Here is an 11615-nt window from a genome sequence, read left to right as displayed (position 1 = left end):
GGTTCCCCGGCACTGTGAGACAACAGTGCTAACGACTGAGCTGTTGTGCTACCCTCAAAGCATCCTTTAATATTTCTTGTGATGTGACGAAGGAAGAGTTAATTCTGATAGAAGTAGATGGAAGGGTAGTCACAGGGAATGCATGAGGTGGTGAGGTATCCCCAGTCAGAGAGTAAAATGCTGAGGACAGGAAAGGCTAGTAACTTGGGTGGATGAAGTTCGTGAGAGCCATTGGGTGAACAATGATCATAATGGTGAGAGTTGTAACTCTTGAACCTTAATGAGTGGTGTGTGCAGTGGCAGAGTTAACATGAGCATGAGGTACCAGAGAGAAGATACAGGAATTTACCTTGGCATAGAGCACAGAAGATCATTATCCTTCGTCCTGCAACACTTCAAAGATCATTACCCTTCTTCTTGCGACACTTCACCCAGGACACAGTGTTGACCTGGGCTGTGATTTTATGGCTAGATTGGCTGGGTGTGATGGCATAGCATTCTGTTGCAGGCCACTGGGAAAAGGTCCACCTTTCTCTCTACCAGCAATACTTCCAGATTCCTGTCCACAAAACAGGGACTGAGATTTGCTTCAACCTGAACAATGCTTTATCATTGAACCTCAAGCCGCTACCAGAGATTGAGGCCCAAATCCCAGCTTGCAGTGTCAGAAGTGACGTGCAGCTGGGCTTTCAATATGACACCAGAAGTGTGAAAGCCGGAAAGTGCTGGTTGTGGCAATCACTTACTCATCTCCGGGTCTGCAATTCCCCGAGAATGTGATGCATGATCAATGAGGATGCAGTGGAGAATTGCGCGAGAAAAGTCTATCTGAGCCTTGAGAGACCAGATGCCATGTATCTCACTTGACAAAACACTTCTGACTGAAAATGAGAAAATTCTGAAAAAAGTCTTAATTGTATCGTCTTTCTGCCATCACAAAGCAATATCGACACAAAAGTTTGCAGTACAGAGTTTACAGAGTGAGTCATCCAAAATATTTTGCTTGGTGGTTACGTCTGCCTTGACATAGTTGTTCTGTGCCAACTTGTATAACTAGGCTTTTTTGAAAATTCAGTGTTTGCAGATCTAAAGAAGAAAGTTAATTTTTTGATGCGTTGAAAGACATTTCTTCTGGGCCACACAGATGTTGAATGCTTGCTTGAAATGCATTTAAATTCAGCCATAGATATTAATTCATCGGTGCCAATCAGGGTGTGCTGCTGTTAAATATAATGTCCATGAATTATACAATTGCAAGATTCTAAATTATCTCAATATGGCTTTTGCTGCACACTTGGATTCAGTTACTGTAAAACAATAAGTACTGCGAGTAAATTCATTTGTCTCAGTAAGGAAATGTGCTAATGATGTTTGAGACGATTATGTGGAATATATAATGTTTTCAGAGATGCCTTACAAGATGAATAGTACAGTGCTCGATTTTTTCCAAGGAAGGTGTGAATATGTGGATGCTATCAACCTCCTTGTAATGTGCATGGCAGTCAATGAGTGTCAACTCATTTATAATGAAGGATATCATGGAATAAATTTCATGAACCATCGCTTTCAACATAGAGCCTTGTTTGATAGGGATGGGGCATTGACCCAGCGCTCAATATGCATTCTTCTTAATTCTACATTTGTTGAAAAACTAGGAGGACCACCAGTTGGGCTGCAACATGCTATGCCCAATTGGCCAACGTTTCTTCCAGTTGAGCGAAGTGTGAGGAGAACTAAACCATATTATTTATCCTTGCAACAAGCCTGGTGCTGTACTTTTATTGAATTCAGCTTTCGTCATGTTGGTACAGTGAAGACAGGCAAGCAGTGCAGAGATCGTTAAGTGAAGCCATACACTACAATGAAGCTTATTAAAAAAAAACATCTATGATCTACTGAAAATAAAGTTTGTTTGTTGAAATTTGCAAATGTTAAGATGAAAGGAAAGAAGAAATTTAGATACAAAAAAAGACATGATGATGTATGCCTAGAGGACATTTATTTAGACTACAGTTAGAATGCTGTACATAGTTTTGAGCATTCCATCATCAAACCATACCGGAGCAATGAAAAAGGTAAAATGCAGATACACGTGAATGATTAAACTGTACAGTTGCAATAAGACTCTTGCAAAACTACAAGTTTATTTCTTGGGGCAGTAAAAGTTAAAGAAGGATTAATTAGAAGTTCTAAAATGTTAAAAAGCAGTTGAACTGAACAACAGAAAATGGTATTGATCAATCTGCCTCTGAATAAATATTACAATGTTTCATAGAATATTCTTTTTTTATGAAATGCCTTCCTGTATAGGGTTATGTTTTTTAGACAATGTGTTCTCAGTTGGTATCCCAGTGTAAATAAAGACTGCTTGACATTTGAATGTAAAACCCGGTGTTAAGCTTTAAAATAGTCCACCACATAAGTAATTGAGGAATCAAATTGAAAGAATATGGAATGTATCGAACTCTGGTAAAGAAATCACAACCAAAGTGATCTTCCCTTGATCTATGTGCAATGTTTTGTCATTGAAATGGGAGATTGATCAGGTTACATGCAATGACAAGGTTAACATTGATTAGCTGACACAAAGCTATCTTTTAGGCTTTGGCAACTACTGATGAGGCATTTCCAAATTGTTCAGTATGTTAACCTACTATGCTCTGATAAAAATAATTCCAATTTGCATGTGGTAATCACTGATGACACTTTGATATTTTTTATGTGGCTAAATTAGCATTTATTATGTATCCAGGAAAGAATGACTGCATATCTTCTTCTTTCTTTCTTAATTACCATTCAATCATTGTTAAAATATGCCACAATGTGTTCCATGAAGTGAAAAGTTAATACTACTTGTCATTAAAATCTCTCAAATCTGGACTCAGACCACAAAACTATGGATCCATAGTCACCCAATGATAATTTAATTTTGTCAAAAGTAAGGCTTTCACAGAATTAGTTCAGTTGATTTTATTTGTGACATTGAAGCCAATCCAATCTAAATGAAACCGATCCAGATCAGTGTGCCCTTTTGTCTTGTCTTTTAGGAATGTATTTTCTCTTGTTTTCTCCATCTGTCTTACATTCAGCTAGGCACAGTGAGTTTGAGCTAATTACAAAATGATCAGAGGATTCGATAGGGTGGACCATGAGAGCCTTTTTCCTCGGATGGTGATGGCTAGCATGAGGGGTCATAGCTTAAACTGAGCGGTGATAGATATAGGACAGATGTCAGAGGTAAGTTCTTTACTCAGAGAGTAGTAAGGGCGTGGAATGCCCTGCCTGCAACAGTAGTAGACTCGCCAACTTTAAGGGCATTTAAATGGCCATTGGATAAACGTGTGGATAATAATGGCATAGCGTAGGTTAGATGGGCTTCAGATTGGTTTCACAGGTCAGCGCAACGCTGAGGGCTGAAGGGCCGGTACTGTGCTGTAAAGTTCTATGTTCTATGACAAATCCCTGTGTACAGCCGTTTGTTTAGGAAAGCTAAATTGAAAGTCGAGATGAAACTATTGCTTGCCTTGTGCTCACTGCTGCACCAGATGATCTTGAGATCAGCAAGCCACCATTGTGTGGAAGACCTTAATAGGCATCTTATTTCTTGGTTTGCAAATAGTTGTGAGGAATCTTGCCCACTGCATTTACATTTTAGTTTATGCCAATCCATGATTTTCTATTGTTGAAATCAATAGTTTAAAAATAGTGAATGACAGACCCTTGATTTTCTAAAACGAGTGTACCCATTCCCAGAACAGCTAAGAAAATTGACCTGGGGGTACAGAGGAGGTCTGAATTGTCTTTGTGGGGACGTATTCTTTCAACAATTTTAATAAACAATATTACCTGTTTGAACATGCTCTGGCCCTATCTCCTTTATCTTGCTGTTTTTGCCCGATGACAAAACCATCACATGTTTCTCAGTTAGGTTGCAACTAAAATTACGTTCAAGGCTTGAAGACGTCTTGAAGATGTTTTGCTATTTGTTTACTTATTTCAAAAAGAGTCAAAGATGTTTTTTGTGGCATATTTGCTTCCTCCTCAGCAAATAGTAGGAATAGTGCAGAACAGCTGTGGGCAAGCATCCCGAATAATATTAATCGCCTTCCTACCAGGTTTTTGTATCAGGTAATCGGTTTAATACTGCCCTTTAAAGATGTTATATCAAAGATATAAATGCCACGTAAAAATAATAATCGGATCACATTTTGTGCCCACTGCAAAAGCCGTATCCATTTATTAGAAATGTATATTAGAAACACAATTTTTCATTCTAAAGGTTAAAAGAAATAAAACCAATGTGTGGTAGGTACTCATTGTATAATAATTAGTCAATTAATTGATTGTTAATTAGAATAATTGCAGGCTTTGCATTAAGATTCCCTAATTCCCAACTCCGTTTTTTGCGCTGATCTGCTATTTTTGAAGTGCTAACATTGAACATGAAGCTTTCCTCATTACTGACAGCACATTCTTGTAAATTTGCACTTGTGTTGTCCTAGAATTGTATCGTGGTTATTTACTAATAAAATGCTCATTTAAGACAGCTGATAGCAACAAACAATACAATTTAGCAGTTAGATAAAATAATGCATGTTCATTACAAAAATTAAATCAGTTGGCTGGGATGGCTCGTTTGTGATGCAGTATGATGCCAACAGTGCGGGTTCAATTCCTCCACCAGCTGAGGTAACCATCAAGGTCCTGCCTTCTCAGCTTCACACTCCCCGAAGATGTGATGACCCTCAGGTTAAAATCACCACGAGCCGTTTCCTGCTCTCTCTCTCTGTATGTCTATCTGTCTCTCTCTAATGACCCTAATCCCTATGGTCCTCTGTGTCTGTGGCAACTTTACCTTACCATTAACTTGAAACACAGATTTCTTTTTGTCACTCTTGTACTGAGTGCTCAACAAGCTAAGGATGTGACACTGCGAAGCGGCAATTTAATCGCAGCTCAAGTATAATATTTACATGCACAGGAAAGCTTTCATCATGTTGTCCCAACAAGAAGAGACTCAGTTAATTGAGGTGCTGAGACAGATTACAGACAGTGAGAGTGAAGACTGAAGCATTTACAATCATGTCCAAAAGACTGAGATTGAAATACAAAATTAAAGCACTCTGGATGAGAGGTTCATATTTAAATGGCTTCAAGCTTGTTTATTAATTCTATTTTGTAAGGATTTCCTTGTTGAAATAAGTGCAGTGATGTTTAAGTAAGAGATTTAATGATTTTTGATGTAACTTGAGCTGGTTTATGAAGAAACTATTATCACTTGTTTATTTGGATACAACAATTTGGATAGATATAGTCCCTATACAATGCAAGGCAATGATCAGCTACTTTACAGTCAAAACCCAATGCAACCTCCCAACAAATGGCATCAAATGAAATTTGAATTGATAGTCCTAAATGTTAATGCTAAGTAGCATTATGACTCCAAAAATATATCAACACAATAGATATAAATCTGGTCATGATATAACAATGCATCCCACTGATATCAGTCTACAGAATTCAGACACTTTATCCTGGTGTCTTGACCAATATTTATCCTTCAATCAACAACACTAAAGACAATATATTTTAATAACAAATCATTGTTATTGTTGTATTTGGTGGGAGCTCATTACATGCAGGTTGGAGCCAGGGTTCCTATTTTAGAATAGCGACTACACTTCAGAAATACTTAACTGGCTGGAAAGTGTTTTGGGGTGCCTTAAGAATGTCAAAGATGCTATGTTAATGCAACTCTCCTTCTTCACTTACATTTCTAATGCAAAACCAAAATAAAAACAGATTTTTTTAGAATCACAAATAAATTCTACCAGCTTTATTTTACAGAAAAGACTTACAAGAATGTTGCCTGCATTGGAGGGTTTGAGCTACAGGGAGAGACTGAATAGGCTGGGGCTATTTTCCCTGGAGAGTCAGAGGCTGATAGGTGAACTTATAGAGGTTTATAAAATTATGAGGTGCATAGATAGGGTGAAAGCAGGGTGGCACGGTGGCACAGTGGTTAGCACTGCTGCCTCACAGCACCAGGGACCCAGGTCAGTCCAAAGATGTGCAGGTTAGGTGGATTGGCCATGCTAAATTGCCCGTAGTGTTCAGGATCTGTATCTTAGGTGGGTTGTAGGGGGTTATACAGGGAATGGGTCTAGGTGGGTTGCACTGAGGTTTGGTGTGGACTTGTTGGGCTGAAGGGCCTTTTTCCACACTGTAGGGATTCTATGAATAAAGCAAAGGTCTTTTTCCCAAGGTAGGAAAGTCCAAAACTAGAGGGTGTAGGTTTAAGCTGGGGGGGTGGGGTGGGGAAATTTTAGAAAGGACATGAGGTGCAACCTTTTCTTGCAGAAGGTGTGTGTGTATGGAACAAACTGCCGGAGAAAGTAGTGGAAGCTGGTTTAGAAGGATATGGGCCAAATGCTGGTAAATGGGACGAGATCAGTTTAGGATATCTCGTCAACATTGACAGATTTTTTTCTATTCATTTGTAGGGTGTGGGCGTTGCTGTCTGGCCAGCCTTTATGCCCATCTCTAGTTGCCCTTGACAAGGTGGTGGTGAGCTGCCTTCTCGAACTGCTGCAGACCTCCTGCTGTGGGCTGCCCCACAATGCTATTTGGGAGGGAATGCCAGGATTTTGACCCAGCGGCAGTGAAGGAATGGCGATATGTTTCCAAGTCAGGATTGTGAGTGACTTGGAGGGGAACTTGGAGGTGGTGGAGTTTCAATGTATCTGCTGCCCTCGCCCTTCTAGATGGAAGTGGGTGTGGGGTTGGAAGGTGGTGTCTGAGGATCTTTGGTGAATTTCCGCAATGCATCTTGTAGATAATGCACACTGCTGCTACTGAGCATCAGTGGTGGAAGGAGTGGATGCTTGTGGGTGTGGTGCCAATCAAGCAGACTGCTTTAGCCTGGAATGTGTCAAGCTTCTTGAGTGTTGTTGGGGCTGTACTCATTCAGGCAAGTGGGGAGTATCCCATCACACTCCTGACTTGTGCCTCGTAGATGGTGGACAGGCTTTGAGGAGTCAGGAGGTGAGTTACTCACTGCAGCATTCCTAGTTTCTGGCCTGCTCTGTACGCACTGTATTAATGTGGAGAGTCCCGTTGAGTTTCTGGTCAATGGTAACACCCAGAATGTTGATAGTGGGGGATTCAGTGATGGTAACACTGTTGAATTTGGAGGGACAGTGGTTAGATTGTCTGTTATTGGTGATAGTCATAGCCTGGCATTTGTCTGGCGCAAATGTCACTTGTCAGCCCAAGCCTGGATATTGTCCAGATCTTGTTGGACTGAAAGCTCTGTTTCTGTGCTGTATAATCCTATGATTCTATGACTCTGTTGTTTACACTGCATGCTGGAATATGTGTAAATTTAACACATGTTGCAGAATAAAGTGTACAGCAATGTCACATCTCCAATATGTACTGATAAGTAAGCAATCTTTATCGAAAAATTATGTTGATTAATAATCCTAGCAGACTGATTTTTGACACAGATCATTTAAATTTATTTTCAACTTTTCAAAAGAGAATTGTATGTTTTAATGTTGGTAGCACAATATTTTTAAAGGCTTTGTAAGATTGTAGGTTTTATTATTTGATTTAATTACAATGCAGTTAATGAATCATTAGTATACAAGTAGCCATCACTTAATGTGACTCCAAATATTGCAGTTTTGCCATAACACAGATTTTACATAACTACTCAATTCCAATAACATGACTGATTCACAATAACATGATTTTTATTGATCACTGATATGCTGACAAATGTATAAGCAATGTTAGAGCTGACATTTATGGGTGATTGATATTTGTTCCTACCTCACAAAGCACATTGTTTCATTTCTAAGTCTCTATACTTACTGTTCCAAACCTATCCAGCCATGTCTGGAATTTAGAACTAGTGTTAGAATTAGGTTTATTGGCACATGAGTGCAGTGAAAAGTTTACAAAGTCATTGTTTATGGCTCCATCTTAGGTACAAAAGTACCTAGGTACCGATTCTCAGAAATAAATTAGGAAAATAAAGAAATTTTAAAAGTTCAGCATTACAGACCTTTGTGCCATCTTAAGTACATAAGGTATCTAGGTACCAAATCTTAGGAATTAATTAGGAGAATAAAGAAACAATATTTTCAGAATTACAGTCCTTCCAAGCAGAGAAGATGGAGCAGACAAGTCCGCACTGGCCTCTGAACTGCACTGGACCTCACCTCCAGACTGTGCCAGGCCTCACCTCCAGTCTTGCCTCCTATCTGCGCTGAGCTTTACCTTGAGGCTCTTGAGGCTGGGAGTCTGCACTGCCTTCAATGCGAGGCCGAGAGTCTATGCTGGGCTTCACTTCAAAATGGGCGTCTGCAATGATCTTCATTTCAAGGCTTTGAGTGAGCTCTGGCTTCACCTTGAGACCAGAAGTGCACGCTGGCTTCATCACAATCCTTGTCAATGCCACCCGATGATGGGAGGCAAGAAGAAAGTAGGAAGAAAAAGCATGAAAAAGGGAGAAAAAGAAGTCGAGGGAGCAGATGCGCTCTGGCTCAGGAATCTTACTCCCACTGCCAACTTGGACAAGTTTTTAATTTCTATCTTGACTGTTTCCTCCATATGATTTGTAGTTTCATAACTGGTTGCAAATTTCTCATGTAATGTTAATTATCTGTATCACAAATGTCCAATATAGGACGACAACAAGGGCTGACCACTATCAGCAATTTCAACCCCTAGGAGTGTGATTGGAGGCAGCATTGTTCATTGTATCACAAATAGAAGGGCAGCAGCAGAGACATCCATCCTGTTAAAAAAGGATGGAAAATTGACCTGTTAACATCTGGGAACATAATCCAAAACATTGTCATGGGTTTCTAAGGGAATATGTGTTTCCAATAATGCAGTTTCACTTCATGCTCTGATTTTCAGGAAAGTAACTCTTATATTATTTGAGAATTACGTGCATTCCTATCACAGCAGAGTGAGACATTATTTCTCAGCTAAATTCACTTGGCAACATTTTATTGTGCAAATGAAAATAGACATCTTTTACTTGCTTCACATCTTGAGACTCATTTCCAGAATTTTCTATTATATTTTCAACATTTACAGTTTATTTTCTTCTCTAAATCACCTCTTGCCTTTTATCATTTAAAAACTTTCATCTTGTTACACTATCTTCTATAACTAGGTGCCAATAGGGTGAGTTCATTACTATTCTCACTTAGGAAATTACCCTTTTTGCGTTTGTACTAAAAGGGTGCATTTATTGCTCATCCTTACTAGCCCTTGAGAAGGTGGTAGTGAGCTGCCTTCTTAAATTGCGCCAAAAGTCAGATGACACCAGGTTATAGTCCAACAGGTTTATTGGAAATCACAAGCTTTTGCAGTGCTGCCCATATTTGTCAGGTTCACCTGTTGGATTATAGCTTAGTGTCTTGTGACTTTTAACCTTGTCCACCCCAGTCAACACAGGCACCTACACATCATTTGTAAACTGCAGCAGTGTATATGGAACAGATACAGTCACAATGGTTTCAAGCAGGTAGTTCCAGGATTTTTGGCTCAACAACCGTGAAAAAATGGTGATTTTGTCGGGATTGGGTGTCACTTGGAGAGGACCTTTTGGTGATGTTCCACTGTGCCTGTTTCCTTCATCCTTCTAAACATTTGAGGCCTCAGGTTTGAAAACTGCTTTTAAAGTAACCTTGACAAATTGCTGTAATACAACTGTGCAACAGTGGCAGAGGGAATATATCTGTCAGGTGGTGAATGAGGCTGATTTACATTAAGAGTCATTCTCTAAGGAATACTTTTAATGTCAGTCTTGTTTTCTTGAAATTTGATGATGTTGCTGGAAAATCTTTCCAGCATAAAATTTAGTTATTGATTTGGGGAGTGGCTGCAGTGAACTATCTTCTTTGTGTTGAGAGATGAGAATCAGTGAAATCAACATCACAGTTTTCTTTAAAAAAAATCAGTCAAGTTTAAGTCACTGTTATCTTATGCGTTTGTCCCATTTGTCTCCAATAAACATATTCAAACAAATTTTCTGCTGCCTTTATTGTTTCCACTGTTTTGGTTCATGAAGTTAGTTGTACAGTTTATTTCTACCTATGTGTGGTGTTCTGATGCACAGCATTGTGTACATCTGTAAATGACAAAAGCAGAAATTACTGGGAAAACTCAGCAAGTCTATAAGTGCCGCGGCTGTCACTGAATGTCATGAGTGTATAGTGGAGAAAGAGGCTGCCAGTGTGAAGTATTTATCCTGCTTGTGTATCTGACTAAATGTTTTTCTGAGCACGCTCCTACATTTGGAAAATGGTCATTAGTTGACGATCTGCTCTGTGAAGCTGGCATCTGTGACGAACGAATAAACTCCATGGGGCTTCCTTTAAAAAGAGAGAGACAAATGGGATGATAGAACATCAACGGCACACTGTTGCAGCATGTGGATCTGTTCTGTAAATTCCCACACTGCAGAATTGCAAAAAATCAGCTCCAATTATTGGAAAATATAGAGCCCACAATTTCTTTGGAACTACGTGGTTTGGAGAGTGGCAAGAAGAAGAAAACATGGAAGGGAGAACCATGTCGATGCCACTTTTGTCTGACTATAAATAGCTAATTCAGCTTTACAGAGACCTGATAGCAACTTGTTGTCTTGGGTACACTGAGTACATGGTCTGGGATGTCAGTAGGAAAGGAATTTAAAAGACACTCATGTCGTTAGAGATGGTTAATTAATATATCACAATGATCCATCATCCCATGTTAGCCATAATTTTAAATATAGTGGCATTTTACAGCCCCACAAAAGAGTGTGTTCAAATTTGAGAGATAAATATTCTGGGGATGGTTTGTGCTCACAACACTTCAGTTTTTAAAACTGTTCTGAGGGAACAGTCAATTCCTTCTTAGCCAGCTGTCTGTACTAAAAGAGAATGTAAACTAACATTTCAGTTAAATAGACAATGTTCACTTGAAACAAACAAATCTAGTTGCTTCTAAATCAAAAGCGGTTCTAATTTTACAGTAGTTGTGTCAAGAAATTTGGGAACATTTCATGTAACAATCATGAGTGAATAAAGCTAGTACAAAATAGTCAGATTGGCTAAAAGAAATGAAGGCACAGAGAGTATAAGATTTTTGCGAATGTTTTTGACAAAATACAAATAATAATTTTCTTTTGTGCTACATCTCATTAAAAACAATCATAAAGATTTATTATACATGTTTCTTGACATGTAAGCAGAAGCAACAAACAAGATAATCAACAACAAATCTTATATTGATTAAAAGTACATTCTTTAAACTCTCTATTAATATGTCAGAAATCAAAATATTGCTACCTATTTTTTCTACTTTATTAGTGTTCAGCTATTTGTTAAACAGTTTTTCTGCCTGATTGCCAGAGCAAGAATCCTGACACCCCGATCCTTCCTGCCAAGAACATTAAGTATCCAAAAGTGATAAAGCTTCAATTTGCTAGACCATTAGACTAATTACTGAAATAATTAAGTAACTACTTGATTAGAACTAATGGGTACCTAATTATCCAGGAAAAAAGTATCAGGTGGTTAATTAATAGAGTAGAGTTGATGCTATAT

The 11615-nt window shown here is 38.8% G+C and overlaps 1 long non-coding RNA gene across 1 annotated transcript in view; it reads right to left on the bottom strand.

Annotated features, from left to right (window-relative positions):
- Positions 1 to 8083: 8083 nt before the first annotated feature.
- The window catches only part of LOC132206170 (uncharacterized), a 159394-nt gene continuing 155862 nt past the window's right edge, over positions 8084 to 11615 (bottom strand). The window contains exon 4 of the long non-coding RNA XR_009442882.1: positions 8084 to 8806. This is a non-coding gene — a long non-coding RNA (uncharacterized LOC132206170). The remainder of the gene's footprint in view (positions 8807 to 11615) is intronic.

This window comes from Stegostoma tigrinum, chromosome 33, assembly GCF_030684315.1.
Source record: "Stegostoma tigrinum isolate sSteTig4 chromosome 33, sSteTig4.hap1, whole genome shotgun sequence".
Lineage (NCBI taxonomy): Eukaryota > Metazoa > Chordata > Chondrichthyes > Orectolobiformes > Stegostomatidae > Stegostoma > Stegostoma tigrinum.
Note: the sequence above shows the minus strand (reverse complement) of the source record. Positions and strands in the feature narration are given on the sequence as shown.